The following is a 27,874-nucleotide window of genomic DNA, read 5'->3' as shown; positions in this document are numbered from 1 at the left end:
CTGTCCGAAGTGAGGCTTGAAGTCCAAGTTGGTTGGCTACCACCACGCCCAATTATCCGCCCACTTCTGTTCTTTCAAATTTGACTTCCGGTTTTAATATCATTTATAAAAGTATTATTATGATGGACCGTTTCATTGATAAGAAGTTTGTGATAATTAGGCCAAATTTTTTGATGTGAAACAAGTCTCTAGTTAGATGAGTATTGGACATCAATAAGTATTTGCTTAATTACAAATTTTTGCCAGTCGATTTGAAAAAATAAAAAATAAAATCTGGTATGAAGACTATTTTTAATCAATTACGCACAACGGAAGTAGTCGTTTCTGGGTGAAAACGGAAATGATACAAAGTTAGCACTTCTTGTGATTTTTTTATTTTTAAAAAGTTCTATTTAAACACGCACTTCTTATCATTCACAATAATTGAAATTGAAAACTTTATTTACAATTTAAAAGAGGGAAACAAATTGTACAAAAGGAGGTTTTAGGCCGCAGGGCCTATTTACCCTCCACAACTTTAATATTTACATTGGTCGATATAAGTCGAACTTAATACTAAGGCAGAAAAACCTTACTATATACAGTTCATTAAAGCAAGCTGTGCTTAAACCTTTTATGCTTGTATTTTTTATAACTGAGTGAACTTAAGTTGTAGTTTATAATACCTCTTACATATTCATAATAATAATAATAATAATAAGGGAAGGGATTAGCTATGAGGTTAGCATACTGGACTCCCATGCGAAGGTCCCGGGTTCGAATCCAGCAGCTGACCCTTAGATTTTCTCTTCCTAGGAGCTTCTTACAGCTCACTGTGTCCGGTGATGGACAGTGTTGTCTGTAACGAGAGAACACTGTCCGGAGGCTGACAGTGCACTGGAAAAAGCTCCGGGCGCTAATAACCTCAGCTGTTGACGCGCCTTAAATCATTAAAAAAAATAATAATATTGTAATAGTTATAATAATGCTATAATTTTGTTTTATTTGTTACTTCAGGCATGTGCTTCAGGTGATAACTAAATTTCAAGTTCAATATTATCGCATTTCTTCCGTTTCCTGGCTGCAGTAGGAGGAGCCTTAGAATATGGAGTCCAAAGTCCAAGATAAATGGATTAAAGAATTGAATAATTTTTTTTTTTTTAGTGTTACGATCAAGTTGAATATTCTATTTGGACTTTGCACGGGAAGTCTCCATTTTTTAAGGAACATTAAGTGCGGAAGAGTAGGTTCATTGTAACTGGAAATCGTGACAAGCTAAAAAACTTTATATTGAAATTGGGTAGCTGACTGTGACGTAGCGATTAAACCGGAAGTATGTTCCACTCTTCTTCGAAAATACCGCCGACAAGTTGGTCTAAGCTCGTTAGTTTGTGGATCGAAAACTTTTATCAGTGTAATTGGTCATGATTCCCCCCTCACCCCTCTGAAGAATAAGTTAGCGCTTGCGCGGGAATTATTAGTATTCAAACTGGATACGTACAAAGTTTTAGCCATCACATCCGATTTAGGTCGATTCTTTCTAAATCAAAATTTACTTATAATGTTTATATTTTATTACATTTTATCAAAATGTAATAAAATAATAAAGAAATAGTGCTCATAAAACAAAAAACAAACTAAAATAAAATGTTTTCTTGGTCTGATAAGAAGGCGGTTATCAGCCGCATTTTATTACTTGATAGTTGACCTTTAGAAGGTCATACTCAGTTTGTTTTATTACACAATCAGAAATGAAATTCACAGAATAGAATAGAATTCTTGATAAATCTCTAAATCTTTCAAGGCCTTTCAAGGGAATTTCTATAACAAAAATATGTTTTTTTTCTATTCTGTGAATTTTAAGATTATTTTTACCAAAATTCCGTCAACCGGAAGTGTCGCGATTTTTACGAGCCGATTTACTTCCTGTGAGACTTACTTCCTGTTTCACTTTTTTCATGAGACTTTTTTTTTTTTGTCTTTCCTCCCACCTGGGGGATTCCTAAGGCTGTGGCACTTAAACTTAGTAGCATTGCATACAATCTGAGGGGAGCTCTCTCTGGTGCATGTAACATTTCTGTGTAGACCAGTTGACATACATGTCATTTCCTGTATTACCAATTTACCTTCTTTGCTCTGATAAACAGCATTGTTTTTTTTTAGTGTTGTTATATATACTCGTATGTACATACCAAACTTGGTCGAATAGGTGATGGAAGGGAGTACTGTTTTTGCAACTTAAATCTACAACTAAATTATTATTTATGTAGAAATATTTAAATAAAAACGTCTAATTAACAAAAAAAGAATTGTTAGCGAGACGTGACAGAAACTTACGTCAACTTCCTTGGTGTTGTTTTGTTGACAAATATGTGTATAATAGTTTGTTTATTTTGTTAGCGGAAATATTTGGTTTATGATTTTATTTTTAAGTTGGCAATAGTTTTAACTCAATTCCTCTTCCTCTTCTGCTAATTTAGTTCGCTACCTTGGGATGTACATCGACAAAGAGATTAACGTGGAATCCGCACACTAGACCTAGAAAAGACTCGAACTCAACCGACGAAACAAATTACTGTTACGACCAATTGGCAGAAGACAATCAAAACTACCACTGGAACATAAACGACTAATATACAACAGCGTACTTAAACCGATCTGGACTTAGGGACTTGAACTGGTGGGAGTTCAGCCAAACTTTCCAATTTACAAAAAGATCCAGTCCTTTAAACCCAAAATTCTCCGTCATTTTATGTCTCTAACTCCACCCTCCATAACGACCTCAAGATCTCATCCGTAACTGACGAATCTAAATCTAAATATAGAAAATTCTTTGACTCTCTCTTCTATTCTCTACAAATCCTCTTATTCTAAACCTTGCTTCCACAACATCAGATGTCAGATCGTCCTCCACGACGATTGAAACACGCTGTTGGCCTCGTGACCATCTTCAGTAGTGTAAGAAACTCCAGCGAGAGTGTTGCCGGTGGGCAGCTTCTCTACTCAAGCTGATCCAGTCATAAAGTCTTCTTCCATCATATTCACTTATTACATTTTACTCTTCTTGTAGATTGTGAATAACAAATAAATTAAAAAAAAAAAAAGTTGATAAAACAGCGTGAGATCGATCACTCCACACGACTTGCTCTTGAGATCGATTACGATTCTCGAGATTCTAACTGATATTCTGATTCCGGATATTGAAAAACTAATTTTCTTATTAACATTTTTACAGTTTGTAAAAGGAGTGGGGGGAGGCTAGCTGAAAAGCAAAGGTTTTCTCATTGTTCGAGAATTAGGAGGTTTTACTGGATGCTTCAGTGTTATGAGCGCCCTTGTTGATGATAAGCTTTCATCCGTTTGTAGAGTTATAAGAAGTAAACTGCTTTTACTAGTCTACCAAACAACCTGGATGAGTAATACAAATGGAAACTGTCCATAATTGGGCAGTAGGAGATTGGATTGGGGGAGGGGCTCTGTTTTCAGCCTTGTTTTAGAGGACATTTAGAGGACGACATGGTGGATAGAGAGACGCGCGCGCGCGCAGGCAGACCGGAAGTACATTTCCTCTGCTATCTGTATAGCACTGCTTCTCCACCACTGCCGATAATTATTATAACCATATACGTAAAGGTTTTTTATCTTGCTTTGGAAATATGAATCGCCGCGACGAATGTCCTTTTTTTCCAGTTAGGCCTCGCTCCCCCCTCTATCGTCGTGTTATTAAAACCGACGTTTAGAAAGAGCAAATATATATGGTGACAAAAGTTTATTAACTTGTAAATCAAACTGCCTCATAATTACGTGCGATAAACTGTGATGACACAATTTATTATTTATTTTCTTTTTAAAGGAAAACCCAAAAACGGAAAATCTCATGTGCAACGCTCGCGCACAGTTTTCCCTAATTTTCAAAGTTTCCTTCAAGTTTGGTAGTTTTTCTCCTGAAGTCTAGTCCAGTTTAAAAGTCTAGTAAATGCGCTAGATCTGGCTGAAGATTATCCATCCTGTCCACGCATGTGCATTTTTTTTTTTTTTTTTGGTATTCCTTTCCGGTTTCGGACTTCCGTCCATCATTAGAGATTAGATTAATCCGTCTGCTGTAGAGATCGATGTTTCCGTTTTCACTCTACTCAGTCAGCAAGTTTTTTTTTTTAGTCAAGTTCAAGTCATCGATTCGTGAAAGTAGCTAGACTAAGTCATGAGAGTGTTTCCAACACATTTCAAGAATGTACGAGCATTCACAGACCATTTTATACCCATATCTTGTTTTCTTTACTCATTCGTGAAAACTCGGTACCGAAAATCCGATCTCTCCCGAAGAATGCGCTCCATTCTAGTGTAGTAAGCTTCTATACTATATGATACAGATGTATGAATATAAATTGAATAAATAATAGTATATATTGTTTATATATAAATAATTTTGCATTACACCTTTGTAACCTCCACAACTGTCAGTATTTCATACATCTATTTTACTGGCCTCGTTCCGCTCCTATTTGTGCGGGAAATACCTCCGCTTTTGTCGTAAACTGTCGCCCAATTGTGTGGCCGGATATCAGGCCAATCCTTATTTCCTGTTCCATTCTAATAGTATTTCCTTTCTTCCCTCAGTGCGTTATTTATCCCTTTAAAAAAAAAAAATGTATTTGTTTAAATTATTAATAATTGTTTAATTTGGCAGTTATAATTTTCAGTGTTAATTAGAATTTAAAGTTAAGGCTAACATATTGGTCGGTCTACTTTCTAGATAATTAGTCTTACTTTGTAAATAGGTAATAAAAAAAAGAAGTAAAGTAAAGTAAAAGTAGTCGCCTATTTTTTCAGGCGGGGCTCAACGTCCAACTACCAAATTAGGTATCGTGGATGGAGGCGACTAGCAAACATACTTTACTGTAAATTTCTTGTATTAACCATTAAATAAAATCCAAGGCCTAAGACCGGGAATCGAACCCAGTACCACAATACATGTTAGCTTTGCAGGTTTCGCCTCTAAAATAGGTAATAATGGTTTAGCTGCAAATGCCGCTGTGGAGCAACGCTGTTATTTGGACTGCATGGCTTTAGCTTTCTGCACCTGAGGTAAGCTGTCAAGCATTTTCTGCTTACTGTGGGTAAGCTGATCTTCAAGTCTCTCTCTCTCTCTCTCTCTCTCTCCCTCTCCCTCAATTGGAGAATGGAATCAGATGTGTAAATGATGACGTCGCTTCTGTTTTTAATTGGGCAAAAGATAAAAATTTATCTTTTAATGCCGGTAAAATGAAGGCGATGGTGGTTGGTAGCTCTAGATTTGTTAATAGCATCGATTTTAACAATATTTCTAGGATAAAAATTGGTAACATTGATCTACCTTATGTGGATTCTGCTAAGTTTTTGGGAGTTACCTTCAATAGCACCTTAACTTGGCATAATCATGTGGGTGATGTTGTCAATAGAATGAACAAAGCTCTGAATCAACTGAAGTACCATAAAGAAATCTTGCCTGTGTCACTAAGAAAGCAGTTGGTTCAAACACTCATCCTCCCGCATGTAGATTATTGCTGTCTTGTTTATTTGGACCTGACTTCAGAACTGAATACAAGGATACAAAGAGCTCTAAACTCGGGTGTTCGTTTCATTTTTGATGTCAGGAGAGATGAGCATATTACTCCTTATTACCATCGTCTGAACTGGCTAGATGTTGAATACAGAAGGCAATATTTTTTAGGTGCCTTTATTTATTTTCTGTTCAAAAATAGAGCACCAGACTATCTGTATTCACTATTTAGTAGCAAAGAACAGTTACACTTGAGGACCACTCGACAAGTGGATACAAAGTTGTACACGCCCACACCTAGAACTGCAACCTATCAAAATTCTTTTTATTTAAAAGCTTGCAAGTTATGGAACTCACTTCCGATTGGTTTGCGTGCAAAGTCTGTCAATACGTTTAAACCTCATTTATACGAACATCTAATCAAAAGTTATCTAAATCAGTGATTTATTATTAAAGTTATTATTATCATTACTATTATTACTTCTTTGTTCTAATTATTATCTTTATTTTGTCAAGTTTCCCTCTACTTATTATCACTATCACTATCACTATTATTATTGATATTATTGTTATTAATGTTACTATTACCATTATATAATTATTATATTGTAAGCAGTAGACCTATTCTTTTCTTTTAAGTTAACATTTTTATTTAGGTATTGATTTGTGTATATATTTAAAACGGAAATGGAATTTTAGTTTTATTTTTTATCTTTTTGTTTTACTCTGTATATATTGTAAATATTAATTTGGCAGCAACTCAGAAGAGAAATTTTAGTTTATTAAATTTATGTATATACTTTTTGTTGTCCTTAAGGGACTAATGTCCCAGGACATTAATAAACGTATTTCTTTCTTTCTTTCTTTCTCTCTCTCTGGAGGCAGGGCCTTAAGAAACCTGGAGCCAAATTATAATAATAACAGTATGGTGAGACCCATCTGGACTTATCTGGAGCTGCATTGTAGGGCTGCACCAAACCCTTCCTACATCCTCAGAGAATCCAATCCTTCCAAATCTAAAGCCCCCTCCCCTTCGTCAACCTTTCTGTATTTCCAGTTTCTTGATGCGTGTTGCAAACTCCTTCCTGGCCATAATGTAGCGCAAACTAGACTAAACTCCTTCCTGGCCATAATGTAGCGCAAACTAGACTAAACTCCTTCCTGGCCATAAGCCATCCGGGCATCACATATAAAGCCTAAATAGTAGCCCGATTTATGGTTTAATTTTAGTCGAATAATCTACAAACATTTTAGTCGATTGATTTAATTTTATAAAAACAACTAGACATTAGTTAGAATGATTCGATCTCATGCTCTGCCGGCAATAAATTCACCATATTAAGAATTTTCTAAAAATTCCCCTTCCTGATCCAATTTACATCCTTTTAATCAGGTGTACCCAAACTACGGCCAGCGGGCCATATGCGGCCCCCTGAGGACGTTTATCCGGTCCCCGCCTCACTTCCGGAAGGGGCATCTCTTTCTTTTGGTGGTCCAATGAGAGGAGGAACACTATATGTGGCGGTGCCGCAAAGCGCTGTGTCGCTCATGTACAGTACTAGTTCCGATGACGCGGGATGCACGCGTCACGACTCCGAAAACAGTGTAAAATAACAGCCAGAAGTAGGAAGAAAGGCAAAGCACTATAACTAAACCGGACATTGGACCATCTCAATAGCCAAAAGCAGGTCCATAGTTCCCACAGAAATACTGGGCAGTTTGGTGATTTAAATTTACTTGTTCTTTTATTCTATTTGTTCCCGTTTTGTTTTTTGTTTTTTTTTACTTTAAAATAGTTTTGTTTTATAGTCCGGCCCTCCAACGGTCTGAGGGACAGTGAACTCTTCTGGCCCCCTGAGTAAAAAGTTAGGGGGCCCCTGCTCTAAATAGAGACCAGCTGATTATAAAACTACCTGTACATCTACTTCCTGATGAAGGCGCTAATATTTAGTGCAGCTGTATTCCAAACTGCTGCTGTGTTATACATAATTAACGTGAACCGTGCAGAAGAACGTTTACGTAAGAAACGTTAATATATTTTGTTAATATTTTAACAATTATCCAATTTAGAAGGCAGCAGCAGAAAGTTAGCTAATAGTTTAAATTTTATGGAAATTACGAAGTTGTGTACGTAAACAAGGAAATATCCGTGAGGCGGCCATCTTCAACGTACTAATTAATTTTAATTATCAGGAGTTGTCAATTATTCGAAGAATATATTGGACAAGATTGGGGGAGTTGAATTGATGAGGATTTTACTTTATGAAAACAACTTTATGATGGAAAAACTAATTTACCATCAAGTTTTTGTAAAAAATTGATGACGACGCTAACTTTAGAAAGGTTACCACGAACTATTGTATTCTTTTTTCTTTTTTTGTCAAGTGCCAGCGAACACAATGAGGGAGAGGAGCGCGCGAGCCCCGAAGAGATAAGTCTGGACACATCCACAGGGACAGTGTGACATCCTCCAGAGGGGGCTCTCTTTGTCCCGGCAGTAGCCGTGTCCAATGGTTCCAACACCGTACCGGTGTAACGGCATCTGCTCTATATATATACGGCCTTTTCCCCCCTCTCTAGCCCATTGTAATTGATCGATTGTTCGGATCGAGTTATTAAACTGTATTCATCTCGAAATTGAATTTTTTTTAAAAAAACTTACGATCTGAATTGCAAAGTAGTCGACTTCAGTATTATTAGTCACGTTCACTTTGATGCATTTTTGGTTTTTTTATCACTAAAAATTACAAAAATCTGTTCGGTGAATTGCACTTCCGTTCAGCGGAATTAGGGCTACAGATTTAATCCTTATTTTTTTTTTTTCATGATTTAAGGCGTGTCAACATCTAAGGTTATTGGCGCCCGGAGCTTTTTTCAGTGCACTACCGGCCTCCGGACAGTGTTCTCTCGTTACAGACAACACTGGCCCATCACCGGACACAGTGAGCTGTAAGAAGCTCCTAGGAAGAGAAAATCTAAGGGTCAGCAGCTGGATTCGAACCTGGGACCTCCGCGTGGGAGTCCAGTACGCTAACCTCATAGCTAATCCCTTCCCTCTTTAATCCTTATTAATATTTAATCAGTGATAATTCCGTAAATTACCCAGAAAAGGCACTTTGAAGGTAGGATATGAAAATAGTAGATTAAATAGTACAAAATAACTTATAACAATTATTGTACTCAAACGTAAGAGCATTGCAATTACTTGATTACAGTTATTGTACTCAAACTTAAGGACATTGAAATTACTCAGGAACTCTTGTAAAGTTCTTGAAAGAGCGAGATGGATAACAGTAAGAGAACCTCGCCCCAACACACTCCTCCTTATAGAAGTCTTCCCTAGATATTCTGAAAGAGATCTTCGGGAATGAAAATGAAACTGTGAAATGATATAGCTTTCCAGCATCCTTAAAGCTCTGTAAGCTCTCTTAGTACTGCAGCCGGAGATGGTTTACTGAAAAGAAGCCTTCTTCTTCAGTTTCATAAAATTTATTACGTATTTGTTTATCCGTTTAATACGTCATCACTGGAAATCGTTATAATGTGTAATATGTGTAATGTATTTTAAAACATTGAAAGATGTTATTCATGGTTATTTATTTTATAACAGAAATGACATTAATACTCGTACTTTCGTAAATGCAGTAATCATTAATCACGGAAATATAATCAATGTGGCGATTTATAATCATGGTGAATGTAAGTGGCTGAACTTTCACTGGACACTTCCTTCCCCTCCACCTCACGCCATATGTGCCCAGCTTCCGGGTTTGGAAAATGGGAAACACCTTATGTGTGAATAGGCTGTAAAAGTAATGATCACAATGGCTTTGATTAATACGACATGTGATATTTACCGAACATTATAAGTAAATATGTATGACAGAGCAGTAACTAGTCCATTCCTGGTCTTAATTGATGGTAATTACCTACAATCTTACTGTAATCCCAAACGGTTCTTGCTTGGTTTCGAAAACTGAGCTCTTCCTCTTGCTGCGGCCATTGTGTCAAGGGTTTCTACAGTGAGAATTTTTATTTTGAGCCTTCATGTTCACTGATGAAGTCAAAGTGACGCTATAGCATCACTTCCCCTAAGTGGTAGTTGTGGGCAAACATTCCTGCAAACAACGTGTTAGGCCCTAGATCCTTAGGGTCTCCTAGTTCGATTGAACCCTTTTCATCGACTGGCTTAGACTATTATTGGAAAAACCCAAAACAGCTACTGACTGACTGCTAATGATGGGAAGCTAATCCACTTTTGGGTTGACATCTAAGACCCAGCCACCTGGTGCTGGATAGGACATGCTGGAACTCTCTCGGATTCCTTGGAGATTTGGAACTGAAGGAGTACTGCAGGAACAGTTGGGGGCTCGGAACATCTATTTCTCTGAAAACTCTAAATATTTCTTTAGGAAGGAATCTTTATGCATCTTCATTTTGCTCTTAACAGCACTTTACTCCCCCCATTCTTCCTCCATTAGATTCATTTCAGTGCCGAGGAGTCCAATCCCAGCTCAGACTATCATATTTCGAAAAAATGTCTCCAAAAAAAATCTTAAACTAAGAATAAACAGAAATGTGGCGTCACATTAATTCAATGAGAAAGTAAAGTGGTCCAGCAGAAATCATCACCGGATGATGAGGTTCAATACTGTGTTCAGGGATGGGTGACAAACGGGGCCAGTACGTCCCATTACATTCAGTAGGCGCGAAACACTTTCCACAAAGGGGCACTTCCGGTCGGCCGTTACTTTAGTAATGGACCGAAACATGGACAGACTGAAACAGAATCTTGGAAGTTTTTCATCCTTTGTTGGTGGTTGACATTAAAATAGGAAATATGGTTGGGTCAGCAGTGCTGACTATTGGGCAGGTTTCCGATTTTGAATATCCACCGGAAGTGATCGTTTTGAGGTACGTGGTTTTTATACACGTAGTTAATGCTTCCTCCTCACTTAATCGTTTGTTTTTTAACAAACTCCTTATATATTCCATACAAATAGATTTATAGCATTTTTCTGGAAATATAGTTTAAAGGCAGTTCTGGAGGAGGGATTGTAGGGGAGGGGATTCCAATTCAGTGTAATGTATGGTGGTTTAACAAACTGTAACATTGGTGAGGATTAACATGGGTCGAGATTCAGAGTTGGAGAGAAGTGGTGTGAAGATGGCGCCCAGATTATTGTAGGAAGAGGAAGCAAAACTCTCTCGGAGTGATGAGAGATGCCCAAGAATGAATTACTACGACTCTCCAGGCTTGGTTGTCCCGATCGGGTTTCGTTTAGGAACATCCTGGTGGGGGGGGAGTCAGCGCAACCTTTTTAGAATGGGGTCAGCGCCCGTCAGCTGCAGGATGTCAGAGTCGAGACAACAGCCAGGTCTGCCACCCAGATTGAGTTTACAGGCTGACCTATTTACCTTCCTGTTTGTCCCGCTCATTCGCACTACCGTTTCCACAAGCATTAAGCTTTAGATGTATTATTAGTAAAATAAAAGTTCATAAAAGCTTGGATCACTTTGGGCCGTCTCTGAAGGCAGCGATGGCGATCCAGTATTCACCGGAAATGATCGTTTTGTGGTCCCTGCTGAGACGAATACTGTAATGAGGGTGAACAAAGTACTTCCGAAATCCGTGAATCGCCAAAAGCTGAAGTTACCTAACTGCACCTTCCCAAAAAATCCATCGACCGAAAGTGATGATCACTTTTAGGAGTCGATATTTTCCAGTATTTGGAGAGATTACCCCGAAGACGGCTCTTACAATTATATTGTAGTTTACTGAATGTGTGACTAAGTTGGCCCATTTCCGTTTAATATGAATTTTTTTTTAACTTCGTAAATGATAAGAATAATTAGACATGTTTCATATTTTGGAGTTAAAACGAATTTTTATTGTGATTACAAAATCAACTTTTAAAGAGTTATTTGTTGTGTATTGTACGCCGCTATCTCTTGGGCATTTCTTTAAAAGAGGGCTAAAAGTGTTGTAATGACGTAGTTAGACGGAAATTTCTCAGCCGGAAGTACGCTGCTAGGTAATGGATGGCTCAATTTTGAGATTGTCGAGATTTCTGTAAACTTGGTGCTTACATGATACACAGATTTATTGCCTTAACTTTTATTGATATTTATTTTTTAAAGAAAATCGTTTAAAGGGCCCTTAGAGCGGAATTAGTGTCTGCTGATTAAAACCTGAAAAAAAGTCCTGTGAGTGTTCACACCTCGTTATTTATTATTTTTTTAACATTCACAGTAACATTCACAGTAAATTATCATTAGAATGAATATGGCGTTACGTCTAAATGATATAAGGTAATCAATTCAGCAAAAATTCAACAGATAGCGTAAAAATTAAAAAAACAAAAATGGCGTCTCAAAATGTACCACCAAAACAAAATGAATTAATAATAAAATAAATAAACGGCTCTGGTGGAAAGGGAGCGCCTGTTGTCCCACTTTGTTCACAGCCTACTTTATTAGAGGTGTGGTGACGTCATTGTTTTAACTAGTTCAGTGTGAGTTCCCTCTATGCGCGCGCGCACATTTAACTACCACTTCCTTTAAAAATAAATGCTTGCAAAAAGTTTTCGAAAAAGGGGTTTTAATGTAGTAAACTACTTTACTGAATGTGTGAGTAATAGGGTGTTACAAAAAAATGTTGACTTTTAAATTTTAAAGAGCGCCGGGCGGAAAATCGAAAGTTCATTTAAAAACAAAAAGTTTCGTCCGATTAGAGCAAAATCGATTCGATATTTAGAGGTCGCTACCATCGATCGAAAAAATTTTAGTTTTGCTCTTTTTTTTTTTTATAAAAAATCCTTATTAAATGTTTTGTATCTTTTCAAATTATTAGCAAAACATATAATTGTACAAAGTTTATTTAAATATAATTTGCTATAAAGACAATGCAGTTGGAATCATTTTGATGGCCTTTTTACTTTCAAAGTTATGAATAATTAGAGAAGCTGTATTTTTAGAAAAAAAATATTAAGAAAAATATACATTTTTGAAAGATTTCGATTAATTAACGATAAAATCACTTCATTTTTTATGTGTTTCGTACAGAATTTAAAAAACAAATAATTTTGGTTACTGAAACGTCTAAATTAGGGAATATTTTGCATTTATTGTTATATTTTGAAATTGATTTACTATCAATCAATCAATTAAATAATTAAATTAATTTAAAAATAAAAAAGCAAAACAAAAATTTTAAGGATCGATGGTAGCGACCTCTAAATATTAATCGATTTCGCTCTAATACGGACGAAACTTTTTGTTTTTAAATGAACTTTCGATTTTCCGCCCGGCGCTCTTTAAAATTTAAAAGTCATCATTTTTTGGAACACCCTAATGAGTAAGTTGGTCCATTTCCGTTTAGTATGCATTTTTTTTTTGTATCTTTCAAAATGATAAGAATAATTAGACATGTTTCATATTTTGGAGTTTGAACGAAAAGGATATACTCGTACTATATTTAAGTTAGAAACTAGAGAATTTGTAGTTAGAGGCAGTCTTTTGAGCGTTTATGCTAGTTTTTTCCTTTTTAAATACTAGTAAAAGTAATTCGCTGGCTAATAAATGGATCCAGTCACCACTGGCTAGCGGGGTAAGCTTCTACAAACGCGCGTCACGCACTCTGCGCACCGAGTAGTTGCTCGTACAGCTGTTTTTATTTATTTTTTTCCTTCAGATAAAATATACGGGGTCGTTTCCCTCAAACTGGCTGCTTGCTAGCATACTCCATAACATCCTGCAGAGTTCTTCAGTACCTCGACATCTTCATCTCCTTGGACCACAACCAGTTTCACATCTCTTTCCACTCTCAACAATATTTCTGGCTTTTTTTTTTACTCTTCCTTCTGCCCCCTTCCTCTGAAATAATAGAGTTCATCGCTTTACAAGGTTTACCTCTTACCTTTGCCCTCTTTACCTCCCTGTCACTCATTCAACTATTATTCGCGATGGTGGACAACTTTTTCCAGTATACAGGGTGAACCAGTAAGTAATGTCCATAGGCCTACTGTGTGTAGTACGTACACCTAAAGTGGAGTTCAATGACGTATTGGCCAACTTCATATTTTCCACTGTTCTTGAGTGACGTCACTTTTAATTTTTTTTCTAAAATCATTACTTTTTTTCCCAATAAAAATGTTATTACTCAGAAAGTTTTAGTCCGAACTCGATTCTGATGACACGGTTAGAGAGAGGCAATTAAATTGTCTAAAAATTGACACCATTTCGAAGCATAAGCTATTCTCCAAACAGCCTCAATCTTCCTCCTGGGTACTGGGAAAATAAAAGTAATAGAAAATTTTTGAAGAAAACTCATTGCCCTTATGTGATCATTATCAGACCTAGGTGCTGGCCACTTTTCTGTAAAGGTTTCCTTGTTTAATGGGCTTTCTAACGGTATACCATTTTCCAGGATTCCTTTTATCTTCGTATGAGAAATTACGTTTGTTTTGCAAGAAAACGTGTTCAGGAGCACTCAAGAGTGTTAGTTGTCAAGTTGTTTAATTCATTGAAAACTCTTTTAGATGGACCAGTAGTCAATTTTTTAATGTAGATTGTCTTAAAATAAGGAAGTCAAAGGTTACAAATTGCACTTTAAACATTTACTTCTGATCTTGTAAACACGTTTTCTTGCAAAAGCAAACGTAATTTCTCATACGAAGATAAAAGGAATCCTGGAAAATGATATACCTTTAGAAAGCCCATTAGACAAGGAAACTTTTACAGAAAAGAGCCCAGTACCTAGGTCTGATAATGATCACATAAGGGCCTAATGAGTTTTTTTCAGTATCCAGGAGGAAAATTGAAGCTGTTTGGAGAATAACTTATGCTTCAAAATGGTGTCAATTTTTAGAAAATTTATCTGCCTTTCTAACCGTGTCATCAGAATCGAATTCGGACTAAAACTTTCTGAGTAATAGCATTTTTATTGGAAAAAATTAATGGTTTTGGAAAAAAAATTAAAGTGACGTCACTCAAGAACAGTGGAAAATATGAAGTTGGCTAATACGTCATTGAACTCCACTTTAGATGTACTACACACAGTACTATGGACAATACTTACTGGTTCATCCTGTATAATGGTCCTTCCTTTTTTAAGATGTTTCAGCACAATAATCTCCTCAACTAAATTCCTAACGTTTTAAGTAAATTCTAAAACAGAAATCATATTTTTATATGATTGCTCCGTTACCGGATGTAACTTATGGGTACTCATTTTGTTGTCTGGTTATAAGCTATCGTAAACCAGCTGGTTTTTCATTTTGAGTTTTTCGCACATATTGTGGTGTCCTGAATACCAAAATTCTAAATTTGAAAAAACATTAACAGACCGGAAGTAACCACTTCACTGAATACGAAAATATATCGATAGTTTTGGTTTTTGACCGTTGTTAATTGATGATTTTGGGAGTATTGAGGTGGGTCAATCAAGAAATTTAAACACAACCACCAACGTTTCGGTAAATCTTATTACCATCTTCCAGGGAGTTTAAACTTAAAGCTGTTCAACAATTTTAGTTTGAATTTATCGATTGGACCCAAAATCATATTGAATGATGTTCTGCAGGCAGTGATAAAAGAGAGAGCAATTAAGTCTATTACAGCAGAGTACGGGCGGGCGGGATTTTTTAAGCATGTAATTCAATTCAACGGTATCAATGCCCAGCAATCCGGGAGAGACAATTGGCGGGGAGTGAATCCTTTGAAGATACTAGTTTACACACGCACAGTACTGTTGCGACAGTTTTGGACCAGCCAACTGTCCACACAACAAACACACACAGTAACAGCGAAAGTTATACCCCGCCGAGCGCGGGGAGCAGTGACAGTGCACAAATTTCTAGCTGTGTATGAGTCACTGGTGACGTCACTCACAATCAGCTCCTCTCGCTTGGTGGCGCGTTAGTAGCAGCAGCTGTGCCCCCACTCGTAGAGTATACCAATAACTGGTTTGGTAGTGGGGGCAGAGTTTTTGTCCGTTGGCTTTGTGCACGTTACGCGCTGACTTCAGTATACAAAACTTGTTCACCGCGACAGAATGTGTGACGCGTGTTCTATACATCTTATTGTTTTATTTCAAATTCTTTTTCTAATTTTTAAGTTTGCGATTTAATGGTGGATATTTTTGTTTGTTTGTGACGTTATACTTTTTATGAATTTTTTTTTTATTTTGTGATGCAGTGTCTGTGAGCTAGTTGGTTTTTTTTTTAATTTTGGAGAGGGGCACCATTTTCGATTGTGTTTTGATCATCAGTAAAAGATCGATTTTTATTTCCGTCAAACGATGCTGCAGAAGAATCTTTTTTACATTCATTTGGATGCTATTTTAGGTAATCATCTAGATTTGCTTTCCGATAACCGGAATTAAAATTATTGAAAAATAAAATTAAAATTAAAGTCGAATTATAATTTGCATGGCTGCCGCGTTGTAGACTGAGGTCTGGTCTTAGCGATTTTGCTTCTCTTGCTGGTCCTTTTTTTTTTTTTTGTATCATGAATTTACATCCGTCGTAACCTAAATGTTTATTGCATCCGGTTTTCCGTGACCGGTTTCAGCCATCATCAGAGGTAAGCTAATCTGTTTGGTGTAGAGATTGGTTGAAGAAACCGCTAGTGAAGGTCGAGAATTTTTGAAACACTAAGCCGATTAATGTACCTCTGCTGATGGGAGAAGTTTCGAAACCAGTCAGTGCTACAATAAACACGCGTGCTACAAAACTGATAAGATCGGAAGTTACTATCCAGCATAGCGGAGGCTAACCACATTTACTTATTTTTTTTTTAGTCGAACATTGTACAGTTTCTAAATACCGGAAATTACACCAAAATATAACCTTACTAGGAAGTATGCTCCAACTGCTGCCGGTGAGAACTGGTTTTCCAGTTAAATTATGAATCTATGGCTGGCATCCGGCTGGAGAAATAGGCGATTACATCACTTAACATTACTGGTAAGATCAATAAAAAAAAAATAGACGCGCCAAATAATTATTGAATTAGTCTGAGCGTCTTTATAGTAGTACATCCGCTTGCCATTCGTGGCCAGTTCCTGACCTTAAAGTTAATACACGAACATTTACACAGAATCTTTTGTGGAAAACTACCTTTTCCTGACTCATAGCGTCGTCTTAAAACCTTGTTTTCACTACCAAACTTGATCAGTTTTGCAGCACGCGTGTTTTTGTTGTAGCACTGACTGGTTTCGAAACTTCTATCATCACCAGAGGTAGATTATTCGATTTCGTGTTTCAGAGTCCTCGACTTCACTTGTTTTTTCTTCAAATCGGTCATGGGAAACGCGGATGCAACAAAAAATTTAAAATCTTAAATTTGGTTACGAAACGCAATACAACCCCAATTTTTCTCCAAGTAAGAGAAAGTCAAAAAAATTAGAAAAATGAAACAGTGGTTTCCGCATTGTGACGTGGATAGTCCACTAGTGGATATATGTTTTCCGGTTTTATTATCCTTATCACTGTGATGGACGGCTTTTGAGGCAAACATTAGCCTTAATTAAGGCGCTCAAATTGGCAGTTGAACAAAATATATGTTGTTTTTTTTATAACACGTGAGTCGTGGGAAACGCTAGACTGATAAAGACGGTTTTGCGTTTTCCTGTTATCTTGACAGGAAGTTATACGATATGTAGGAGTTGTTTTCACCATCAAAAAATTGGGGGGCGTCTTCCCACAGTGAGGGGGAATATTATGATACGAAATTAAGTTTTGCAATGAAAACAAAAAATCGCCCCAAAATTGGTACCAAAAAAAAATATTCGGTATCTCCAATGAGTACTCGGGAGAATTTGGTCAGTTACGCTGCAAAGATTGTCCAGTATTTTTTTTAGCAAATTCACAAAATACTGCACGAAACTCCCCACTCATTATACCTGGGCCAATAATTTTGCAAACATAACTTCAATTAGAATGCGTTAATGCATTCAGCACTTTTCTTTACTAAGAAATTCAACCGAAACGTTTATATCCGGTGTAAAAACTTCCGGCTGCAAAAGCGGATAGTTGCAGTAATTAATTCTTCAAAATGGATAACAATATGCCTAACAAAGCTCACTAAAACTAAGCTGCAGGCTTTAACAAACGAAAATATTCCTATTCGCCCAGACACCATGACAATTACGCCACTCATTAGCGTTAATATTAGAGCCAATCACATTAATAGCAGTTCATTCATTTAATAAACACTAATACAAGAGAACTCGCTCAGAACGGACCTTTAGTCTAGACCACTCCGTTATCGCTGGTCCAGTTTGATAGCAATCAAAGTGAACCGTCTTTCTTTATCTTTTAAGCTTTGCGAATTCAATAAATCTTCTCTCGTCCTTCTCTCTTTCGCTTAGAATAAATAAAAACGTGTAAATAATCTACCAATAGTAATGGTTTAAAGTTGGGGGGTCTTTTAGTTTTGTAAAATTTCAACTTACGATATCTCTTCTTCTAAACAAGCTAGAACGTTCATGTTTTATACATTTGTAGAGCTAGTTGTTATCTACAATTGTATAGAATTTCATTAAATTTTGAACAGTAGAAATCGAGATATAATGGTTTAAAGTTTGGTGGTCTTTTAGTTGTGTAAAATTTCAACTTACGATATCTCTTCTTCTAAACAAGCTAGAACGTTCTTGTTTTATACATTTGTAGAGCTAGTTGTTATCTACAAATGTATAGAATTTCATTAAATTTTGAACAGTAGAAATCGAGATATAATGGTTTAAAGTTTGGGGCTCTTTTAGTTGTGTAAAATTTCAACTTACGATATCTCTTCTTCTAAACAAGCTAGAACGTTCTTGTTTTATACATTTGTAGAGCTAGTTGTTATCTACAAATGTATAGAATTTCATTAAATTTTGAACAGTAGAAATCGAGATATAATGGTTTAAAGTTTGGTGGTCTTTTAGTTGTGTAAAATTTCAACTTACGATATCTCTTCTTCTAAACAAGCTAGAACGTTCTTGTTTTATACATTTGTAGAGCTAGTTGTTATCTACAAATGTATAGAATTTCATTAAATTTTGAACAGTAGAAATCGAGATATAATGGTTTAAAGTTTGGGGCTCTTTTAGTTTTGTAAAATTTCAACTTACGATATCTCTTCTTCTAAACAAGCTAGAACGTTCATATTTTATACATTTGTAGAGCTAGTTGTTATGTACAATTGTATAGAATTTCATTAAATTTTGAACAGTAGAAATCGAGATATAATGGTTTAAAGTTTGGTGCTCTTTTAGTTTTGTAAAATTTCAACTTACGATATCTCTTCTTCTAAACAAGCTAGGACGTTCATATTTTATACATTTGTAGAGGTAGTTGTTATCTACAGTTGTATAGAATTTCATTAAATTTTGAACAGTAGAAATCGAGATATAATGGTTTAAAGTTTGGTGGTCTTTTAGTTGTGTAAAATTTCAACGTACGATATCTCTTCTTCTAAACAAGCTAGGGCGTTCATATTTTATACATTTGTAGAGCTAGTTGTTATCTACAATTATATAGAATTTCATTAAATTTTGAACAGTAGAAATCGAGATAGAATGGTTTAAAGTTTGGTGGTCTTTTAGTTGTGTAAAATTTCAACTTACGATATCTCTTCTTCTAAACAAGCTAGAACGTTCTTGTTTTATACATTTGTAGAGCTAGTTGTTATCTACAAATGTATAGAATTTCATTAAATTTTGAACAGTAGAAATCGAGATATAATGGTTTAAAGTTTGGTGGTCTTTTAGTTGTGTAAAATTTCAACTTACGATATCTCTTCTTCTAAACAAGCTAGAACGTTCTTGTTTTATACATTTGTAGAGCTAGTTGTTATCTACAAATGTATAGAATTTCATTAAATTTTGAACAGTAGAAATCGAGATATAATGGTTTAAAGTTTGGTGGTCTTTTAGTTGTGTAAAATTTCAACTTACGATATCTCTTCTTCTAAACAAGCTAGAACGTTCTTGTTTTACACATTTGTAGAGCTAGTTGTTATCTACAAATGTATAGAATTTCATTAAATTTTGAACAGTAGAAATCGAGATATAATGGTTTAAAGTTTGGGGCTCTTTTAGTTGTGTAAAATTTCAACTTACGATATCTCTTCTTCTAAACAAGCTAGAACGTTCATGTTTTATACATTTGTAGAGCTAGTTGTTATCTACAATTGTATAGAACTTCATTAAATTTTGAACAGTAGAAATCGAGATATAATGGTTTAAAGTTTGGTGCTCTTTTAGTTGTGTAAAATTTCAACGTACGATATCTCTTCTTCTAAACAAGCTAGGGCGTTCATATTTTATACATTTGTAGAGCTAGTTGTTATCTACAATTATATAGAATTTCATTAAATTTTGAACAGTAGAAATCGAGATATAATGGTTTAAAGTTTGGTGGTCTTTTAGTTGTGTAAAATTTCAACTTACGATATCTCTTCTTCTAAACAAGCTAGAACGTTCTTGTTTTATACATTTGTAGAGCTAGTTGTTATCTACAAATGTATAGAATTTCATTAAATTTTGAACAGTAGAAATCGAGATATAATGGTTTAAAGTTTGGTGGTCTTTTAGTTGTGTAAAATTTCAACTTACGATATCTCTTCTTCTAAACAAGCTAGAACGTTCTTGTTTTATACATTTGTAGAGCTAGTTGTTATCTACAAATGTATAGAATTTCATTAAATTTTGAACAGTAGAAATCGAGATATAATGGTTTAAAGTTTGGGGCTCTTTTAGTTGTGTAAAATTTCAACTTACGATATCTCTTCTTCTAAACAAGCTGGAACGTTCATGTTTTATACATTTGTAGAGCTAGTTGTTATCTACAATTGTATAGAATTTCATTAAATTTTGAACAGTAGAAATCGAGATATAATGGTTTAAAGTTTGGTGGTCTTTTAGTTGTGTAAAATTTCAACTTACGATATCTCTTCTTCTAAACAAGCTAGAACGTTCTTGTTTTATACATTTGTAGAGCTAGTTGTTATCTACAAATGTATAGAATTTCATTAAATTTTGAACAGTAGAAATCGAGATATAATGGTTTAAAGTTTGGTGGTCTTTTAGTTGTGTAAAATTTCAACTTACGATATCTCTTCTTCTAAACAAGCTAGAACGTTCTTGTTTTATACATTTGTAGAGCTAGTTGTTATCTACAATTGTATAGAACTTCATTAAATTTTGAACAGTAGAAATCGAGATATAATGGTTTAAAGTTTGGTGCTCTTTTAGTTTTGTAAAATTTCAACTTACGATATCTCTTCTTCTAAACAAGCTAGAACGTTCATGTTTTATACATTTGTAGAACTAGTTGTTACCTACAATTGTATAGAATTTCATTAAATTTTGAACAGTAGAAATCGAGATATAATGGTTTAAAGTTTGGGGCTCTTTTAGTTGTGTAAAATTTCAACTTACTCTTCTTCTAAACAAGCTAGAACGTTCATGTTTTATACATTTGTAGAGCTAGTTGTTATCTACAATTGTATAGAATTTCATTAAATTTTGAACAGTAGAAATCGAGATATAATGGTTTAAAGTTAGGGGCTCTTTTAGTTTTGTAAAATTTCAACTTACGATATCTCTTCTTCTAAACAAGCTAGAACGTTCATATTTTATACATTTGTAGAGCTAGTTGTTATGTACAATTGTATAGAATTTCATTAAATTTTGAACAGTAGAAATCGAGATATAATGGTTTAAAGTTTGGGGCTCTTTTAGTTTTGTAAAATTTCAACTTACGATATCTCTTCTTCTAATCAAGCTAGAACGTTCATATTTTATACATTTGTAGAGCTAGTTGTTATCTACATTTTTATAGAATTTCATTAAATTTTGAACAGTAGAAATCGAGATATAATGGTTTAAAGTTTGGTGCTCTTTTAGTTTTGTAAAATTTCAACTTACGATATCTCTTCTTCTAAACAAGCTAGGACGTTCATATTTTATACATTTGTAGAGGTAGTTGTTATCTACAGTTGTATAGAATTTCATTAAATTTTGAACAGTAGAAATCGAGATATAATGGTTTAAAGTTTGGTGGTCTTTTAGTTGTGTAAAATTTCAACTTACGATATCTCTTCTTCTAAACAAGCTAGAACGTTCATATTGTATACATTTGTAGAGCTAGTTGTTATCTACAATTGTATAGAATTTCATTAATTTTTGAACAGTAGAAATCGAGATATAATGGTTTAATGTTTGTGGCTCTTTTAGTTGTGTAAAATTTCAACTTACGATATCTCTTCTTCTAAACAAGCTAGATCGTTCATGTTTTATACATTTGTAGAGCTAGTTGTTATCTACAATTGTATAGAATTTCATTAAATTTTGAACAGTAGAAATGGAGATATAATGGTTTAAAGTTTGGTGCTCTATTAGTTTTGTAAAATTTCAACTTACGATATCTTTTTTTCTAAATCAGCTAGGACGTTCGTATTTGTTGAATTGAGTTTAATTGAGTGGTAATTCTAGTCCGATATCATTGAATTCAGTGTTTAAACCAGGAAGAAATGATTAATTCGAACTACAAGGTGCTTATTCTATATTTAGAGATGTTAACTGTTTTAGTCCGTCAGAGCGTAAAGTGCATGGAAGGACATTTGATTTCTATTTTTAATTATTTTTATTCAATTATTTGTTTTTGTTTACACTCAGATTTCACTTCCTTTTTCTTTTTTCTTCTAGTTTTCGTATTCGGTAGAGAGTTTCCGGTGAACATTCGAATTCGAATACCTGCGCTATAGATCCATCTTAGAGGGGTCTGAAATGTATGGGGTAATAGAAAGATCAAATGATCCCTATCTAGCCCTAATAATTAACTTCTGATCTGACGGGAAGTAGGACTTTAGATCTTGTTGTTTGTTGTAGATTTAGAGAAGCGTTCTTTATTCTGATTGCTAAAATTGGCAACTCAACTGAGTACTGTGTGGCTGGTTATGTTAGGACAGGAAACAGTCGGATTTCCTCATTGGTCTAGAGCGTATTGTTCCTGCCAATGATTGAGCACTTCAACAATAGTTATGCTTGGAATAGGTAATCATTTTTAAATTTTTTTATCGATATGTATTTCCCCCACCTTTCAAATTCCATACGATCATCATATATTTTTTCAACCAATCAGATTTATTATCATGATGTAATAACAATAACGTAACAACACCGTAACATATTTGGCCACCTTTTATATACTTTTTATTGTGTCCCCCTCTATAAAATATTTCCTCAGCGGTGTGTGTGTGTGTATGTTCGTCCTTGTGCCCCTCCAGAAAATTTCTATTTTTTTTCCTCGCCCTCTCCCGTCATTTTGCTTGTGTACATGTTGTGACAGGCTTTTTGCCCGCCTTCTTTTTCTCGGCGGTAGAGACTGACTTGGCGACAATGCTGATACAATCTTTCGGCTATTGTCCTGTGTGTAACTAAAGCAGGCCGCGATGTCTTTTCTTCGGCTACTAAACAGCTGAGAGATTCATATTTTCTTTTATCCCTTTGAAAAAGGGAGTGGGTGGCCCTTTTTCTTTTTTAATATACATTCCAAGTTTAATGAAAATCATATGGTCGATTTCCTTGAAAATCTATTGTGTGAAATCTATTGTGAAACATCGATGTTCATCACAAATTTCGGAAAGATTTGTTCAATAACAGTACTGATTGCATTTTTGATGTGGTCTCATAAATATCTAGAAAGATCGTCGAATTCGACCATTTTGTTTGACCAAATTTTTCCATTTTATAAAGTTCTCTTATAGTCTGAAGAGTATTACGTGTAGGATTCAGTTTGTTTTTTACTTGCAGGCACTGGCTCAGGTCAGCACCGTGCCTGCTGCTCGCTTCCTGTTCCTTTGCTCCATTGTAATGCACTTGTACGGTCCATTGTACGGCCCGGTGCACTCGTAATTAAACATGATTGCAGCTAGTACAATATAAAACACTCTCTGCAGGGAATCGCGTTCTCCCTAATTCTTTTTTCTCCACGCCAATCCTACACTTGTTGATGTTAAAAGTATCCTTGGCTAACTTTCCTGGACAAGATAATTGTCCCAATTGTCCTGGAATATCCTGCTGGGAGGATCTTTCTCTTTAAGGTGATTATAGGAAGAGCTGCAATCGGTTCAGATAATAGAAAAAGTTTTTATTTAATAATAGAACTCGACTGAAACGACAAGACGTGAACAGACGCTACAAGCTACTTAGTAGACTACTTGACCGCAGATCCAAACTCGACGTGAATCACAAACTGACTATTTACAAGACCCTGTTAAGACCCATATGGACATACGGAGCAGAAGTGTGGGGCTCAACCAAACCCTCTAACTCCAAACGCCTACAGACATTACAATCTAAAATCCTAAGGAAAATCCTGAATGCTCCATATTACATTTCTAACCTTACCATACACACTGACCTACACATCCCTTTTGACACTGACCTAATAAAGTCTCGCTACTGCAATATTCACAGCCTCCTAGCTCTCTCCATCCTAATCCTCTTGTCCAACAACTCTCCTCTCCTCACCTTCCCGACAATCCTCCTCGTCGATTGAAGCGAAAATGGCCTAGAGATCTGTTGTGATTAAATCATTGTGAAAGAGTTTCACCTAACCATTTATAGGGGTTTCATTGCTCTAACCATGACATTACAAGAGAACTGAACCAGTAAGATCAAATTTACTTGATGCAACAATTGTTGCACTTGTAAATGTGGCTAATAAAGTGAAAGAAATAAAATTAAATAAAAAAATAATAGAACAATTTCATAAAAAGTGATGTTTAACAAAAGACAGAAAAAATTAAATAAGAAGCAAAATGGAGGTAGAGGAATAATTGTATCAGTAACTGTGGTCCATCGAGCGCCACTGGAAGCCAACGAAAAAGGCTCAGCAAAACAATAAGTCTATAGAAGACTGTGCTCTTAGAGGTAGATAAATGAATAAAAGGTATCAGCAAACTATTCATCATTAAATCTTCAAAAAATAGTTGAATAACAGCCGTTTTCAAATAAACACAAAAAATGGTGGGGAACTATAGGTGAAATATGACTCACAATTTTCTTTTACCTACTTCCAAAGAAAATAACCATTATTCCCAATTTTCTGTTTACCCTCACATTATTAGTATGGAAAGCAAGGCATTGAGCAAGAAAAATCTTTTATTTTTTATGTTTTTATTAAGAAAATGTTTTATTGCATAATTCGATACTTCATTAAATACCTACGGAGGGAAAAATAGTAAAAAAATTCTAAACTATTGTTTTAATGGAGATATTTGGCATTAAAAATCCTAATGGCGGATAAGGGGAGAGTCTAGTGGGCGTGTACACTGGCCAATAGTACCGTAGGTAGGTTGGGCTAAACCACGCTCAATTACACGCCCACATACCACTTTCAAGTTCCACCATTATGACTTTTAAGGCTTTATATTCTTACTAAAAAAGTACTCTAGAATTTTTTCACTATTTTTTCCTCCATAGGTATTTAGTAAAGAATGAAATTATGCAAAAACAATAATAAATTATTTTGAACATTTATTTCACGTTTCACCAACAACTACTGTTTGTGAATGATTGCAGAATAGGTTTTATTTCATTTATGATAATAAGAATTTTGTCGGAATAAAATAGTTAAGTTAAAAATTACATTATTACATAAGATGATTCTTTATGACATAAATAATATGGTTATTACCTTCCGCTTTAAGTCTCTCTACAAATCCAACAATTTTGCCTATCATGGCTGCACCACCATCAGTAGAAACACCATCACAGTTACCCCCACTCCAATCCCTCTTGTTTAGAAAAATCATCTAGTTTTAAGAATATGTCTTTTGCCTGTTGTATGATCTTCCAATGCCCTGCAAAATAGCAAGTCTTCAAATACATTATTATCATGACATAATCGAACAAATACAGGCAATTGAGCTGAACCTTGAATATCTGTAGACTCATCAAGGTGTCAATGGCAAATTTTGGGCTTTGTTTAATTCTTTCCATTAATTGTTAAAACAAGTCCTCACCAATTTCTATAATCCTTTTACAAACTGTATCATTTGATAATCGAATTTTACGCAGTACAAACTCAGTAACTTTAAACTCCTACGGAAGAAATACAAGTACCTCACCAATTAACAATTAACTATGTCATCGACGCAATTCTAAACCTTATAAATGAAAATTTAATGTGGTAAAATTCATTAAAAGATGTTTTTATAAAATTTGAATGAAAAATATAAGCTTATTGGAACGGTTCCAAATGGCTGAAATATGAATGAAACATATAAGCTTTTTGGAACGGTTCCAAATGGCTGAAAAATGAATGAAACATATAAGCTTTTTGGAACGGTTCCAAATGGCTGAAATATGAATGAAAAATATAAGCTTATTGGAACGGTTCCAAATGGCTGAAATATGAATGAAACATATAAACTTTTTGGAGAGGTTCCAAATAGCTGAAATATGAATGAAACATATAAACTTTTTGGAGAGGTTCCAAATAGCTGAAATATGAATGAAATTTTACTTTCTGATTTTTGTACCTTTTTTTCGTTGTTTTTTAAGTTTTTTCGAATTCATTAAGTAATAATGTAATGAAAAAGTTACCCTTCCGATAGGTCACAATGTTAATTAAGGTAATTCGGTAACATAAGAACAGTAATTATACTGTACACGTAACTTCCGCTACTGGCAGGAAGTTCCTCCATCTCTGTCTGTATAGTGATGAAGTAATCAAAAATTATGTCAGTAGGTGCTCCAAACGCAGACATTCTTTTGATTAATCTGTCATCAAATATTAGACAACTGATTGGACAACTGTATTGTATAATTATGTATGTAGTTTCTCTCTGTGTATCTGAGGATGTAATGCATGATGACGGTTGTTATGACGTATTAAATCAGTATGGTAATGATATTTACAATATATGTATATAATATACATAAATAAGATCTTATATACGTACATGTACTTGGATAAATAAGGTTACGTAAAATATAAGGTTATGTTTCGGCAAGAAGGGAAGAATTCGGGATCAGTAGAACAATCTTGGTACATCTGTATGTAATGACGTCACAACGCATTTGGGCAATATCCAAGCGGAACAAAAGGTATTTCTTCCCATTTACTGGGAAGAGGGAGAGCGAGGGGAGTGGGTGGGAGGAAGGGAGGGAGACACCAGTTAAATCAGTCGGAGGTTAACAACCAGTCGTGATTAGTGCCTAATCAATAAGGCAGTGATTGTTTTCTTCTTTGTTCATAAAAATGAAATGATTAATAAAACAAAAAAACCGGATATGCTGACCAATACTCAGCATAAAAATGAGCAAATAACATGCTGTCAAAGAGGAAAACTTTCGATTATTTCAGAATCTATTAAAATTTACATCAAAGAAATTAATGGATGCGAACAGAGTTATTTATTGATAGCTATCACGATTCTAGATATAGAAAGGAACAAAAATGGCAAAATGGATTCATCAATGTCATTGATTTTGATGATTATGTTGACAAAGAGGATGGATCTAACCTAGATTCCCTTTATATTTATACTTCAAACTCATCAGTTGCAGAGTAATAGACACGTAATCAGTCAAGTGGGAAGGAATTAAAATGGTCCCATTTTCATAGAATGACAGTAAATCTATTAATTCTTGTAGTAGTTAAAGTTCGGCTGGACTCGAAATAGATAGATTCACATTCTACCAATAGAATTGTCCTTTTTTCGAGTTAGGATGTAGTGGAGAGGGGGTACATTTGAACAGTTTCAATTTCTCGCCAAATCTTTAAAACATTTATAATTGGTAATTTCCTCCATATGTTGTGGTAGACCTGTTGTATAATTGTCAGAGTTTCCTTTCGTTTTCATTGTTTGGTAAAGTCCAGAATTGAGGAATGTTATATATTTTGTAAGGTGGAAGTAAAAATTTGTGTTGCATCTTTGGAAGTGTATTGGTGAAGATTGTAGTGGACAAGGTGTAGGTATTGGTTAGTCCCCATATTAACATTTGGAATTCGTATTTTTAAATCTAGTATTTACAAAAGTTTATTTGCTTGCCAAAAAAGTGTTGGATATTATATTTTCTTTTATGGAAGGAGAGGTGGGCACATTTCAACATCACCAGTTAAAATGTGCCCCAACCGACCTGCAAGTTTGTGACTTTTTTTTTGGGTTAATCGCAGAGAAGGGGAAAGTGATCCGAAACTACATTAAGAAGCACAACAAACCGAATATTTTGTTCGTAAACTTCCTAAACCCATCACACTTCGGGAGTACAACATCCCGAACTGAGTCATTCTTTGATTTTTTGAACTAGATTTCAGTGGTTTAAAAGAGAAAGTAATGTAGTGAGAGAAATAA

General features: G+C 35.0%; 1 protein-coding gene and 1 long non-coding RNA gene across 5 annotated transcripts in view; one reads left to right on the top strand and one right to left on the bottom strand.

The window, feature by feature from the left end:
- Positions 1-27,874, top strand: part of jvl (javelin-like) — a 151,695-nt gene that overhangs the window by 19,098 nt on the left and 104,723 nt on the right. For 2 of the 4 annotated variants that reach the window (XM_074129529.1, XM_074129530.1), the window contains exon 1: positions 15,550-15,864. The exons of the other annotated variants lie outside the window; for them this stretch is intronic. The gene's annotated coding sequence lies outside the window, so the exon portion shown is untranslated. Of the gene's footprint in view, positions 1-15,549; positions 15,865-27,874 lie in introns of those variants that run through there. 4 annotated transcript variants of the gene reach the window in all.
- The window catches only part of LOC141454870 (uncharacterized), a 37,842-nt gene continuing 13,871 nt past the window's right edge, over positions 3,904-27,874 (bottom strand). The window contains exons 2-3 of the long non-coding RNA XR_012458997.1: positions 25,210-25,375; positions 3,904-4,610 (exon numbers count right to left, since the gene is read on the bottom strand). This is a non-coding gene — a long non-coding RNA (uncharacterized lncRNA). The remainder of the gene's footprint in view (positions 4,611-25,209; positions 25,376-27,874) is intronic.

The sequence above is a fragment of the Rhodnius prolixus genome, unplaced genomic scaffold (assembly GCF_049639745.1).
Source record: "Rhodnius prolixus isolate KJV_2025 unplaced genomic scaffold, Rpr scaffold_15, whole genome shotgun sequence".
NCBI lineage: Eukaryota > Metazoa > Arthropoda > Insecta > Hemiptera > Reduviidae > Rhodnius > Rhodnius prolixus.
This window is presented reverse-complemented; position numbering and strand designations above follow the sequence as displayed.